Source organism: Wasmannia auropunctata, unplaced genomic scaffold (genome assembly GCF_000956235.1).
Source record: "Wasmannia auropunctata unplaced genomic scaffold, wasmannia.A_1.0 LD334376.1, whole genome shotgun sequence".
Lineage (NCBI taxonomy): Eukaryota > Metazoa > Arthropoda > Insecta > Hymenoptera > Formicidae > Wasmannia > Wasmannia auropunctata.
Window position 1 is genome coordinate 2,776 of NW_012028514.1, and position 1,821 is coordinate 4,596.

The 1,821-nt window shown below is 29.4% G+C and overlaps 1 pseudogene; it reads right to left on the reverse strand.

Moving 5' to 3' along the window:
- The window catches only part of LOC105458726, a 2,130-nt pseudogene extending 589 nt beyond the window's left edge, over positions 1-1,541 (reverse strand).
- Positions 1,542-1,821: the final 280 nt, after the last annotated feature.

Here is a 1,821-nt window from a genome sequence, read left to right on the forward strand (position 1 = left end):
ATTATAATTCCTGTAGAATGGCATTAATTTTCTTTTATTCTTTTTATAGATATTATAAATCTTTTTTTAAATATTATAATAATTAAATACACATAATCTATTAGCTATTTCCTTATTTTCATATGAAAGTTACAGATTAAACGGTATATTTATAACGATAAAAGACTTACCCAGAGCCTGCCCCATCCCGACACAACAGCTACATCATTGGCCTTAACGACATGACCTTTTGGTGGCAGGGGAATTGGTCCGACGGTGGGAGATTTTATGAAGGAAGTTTGCACCTGAATATCAGATATTTATTTGTAATTTATAATTTTTAGTTAGTATGAGAGAATCACGAAGATTCTATTTTTCTTGTAAAAAGAGAATTTACGTCATGCCTACCTGGAGTAAAGCGATATCGTTAATCCAGGAATTAGATGAATCATAGTCTTCGTGCACAATGATTTTTTTGATGTTATGCTCTGATTTCGGAGCAGTTAAGTTGATGGTCGCAGCAACAGCTTTTATTTCATTAGGGCTTCGGCTACAACAATAAATTTAATTGGTTAAAATTTTGTCTAAATACATATACAATGAATATGACACATTTTTTAAATCAGAAAAATAGTATTTGTAGAAAAGATTATAGTAGAAAGATACTATTATTAGCACGATATATAAAATTATTTTATTACAAAAATAGTAATAAAATTACCCCTCGACGCAGTGAGCCGCCGTGATGACATATTTTTCAGTTAAGATTGAGCCGCCACAAAAGTGGAAATTAGAATCTCGGTTTTGAAGAGAAACCTGTGAAAATCATAACACTGTAGTATTTATCGTAACATTTTCTTGTTTTACGCTTTTAATTGCAGTGGAAAATATTTATATATTTGATATAACATTTACATATGAATTTTATACAAATACAGCATCTATTTTTGAAATATATATACATATATATGTATATATGATTTGATCGTACCTGATATGGAAGTTCGCCTATTTTAGCATCTCTCCCACCTACGATCCTAGGGTCAAAGAATGGAAGGACCCCAGCTACAGCAATTATTAATTATTATTATTATATGTATAATAATAAAGTCAAAAGAATGCGATCTTTGTGGATTTAAATCATAATAATAGTTTGTTTGTCAAATATAAATACGTATATTAAAATAGTGAATTTTAGATGTTTTCAAGTTAACAATCTTTCAGCAATGTTTCATGGAAAATTATAAATGAACATTTCGCGATTGTCGTAATTCTATGCGCATTTAATGATTGAATTGACAGATGAATGAAAAAATCATTTGTTTGAATAATACGATATGGTAAATCGTTTTTTCTTCAAAGTTTCTTTCGAAGAAAGCTACTTTAATTTACATTTACGTTTACTTAAACAAATGATTATTATTCGAGAAAATCAAATTCACCGTGAGCGAACGCCAGAAGGCTCAGGAGACACACAATTTTCAACGCCATTGTTTGATCACTAACTGAAGCTTGGTGTGAAATCGTGAATTTATATACACCTATTTTTAATTACGTTACCCCTCCTTTTATATTAATAATCCAATGATCGACAAGTTTTCTTAGGAAATCTAGATTAGATAAATAAGTTATGAAATAACATATTGAAGATTACAGATAGTATTGCAGCGATCAAATCGTCTTCATAAGCACATGATAATGTATCACTTGAGTTTTATTCAAAATGTTCTAATTCGAGTCATTGGAATTTCAGGTGTATTGATCGATTTTATCTCTTTTTATTGAAGATTTATTGAAGATAAAGCTAAGATTATGTTTATTTAGTCATCACGTCGTATTTGT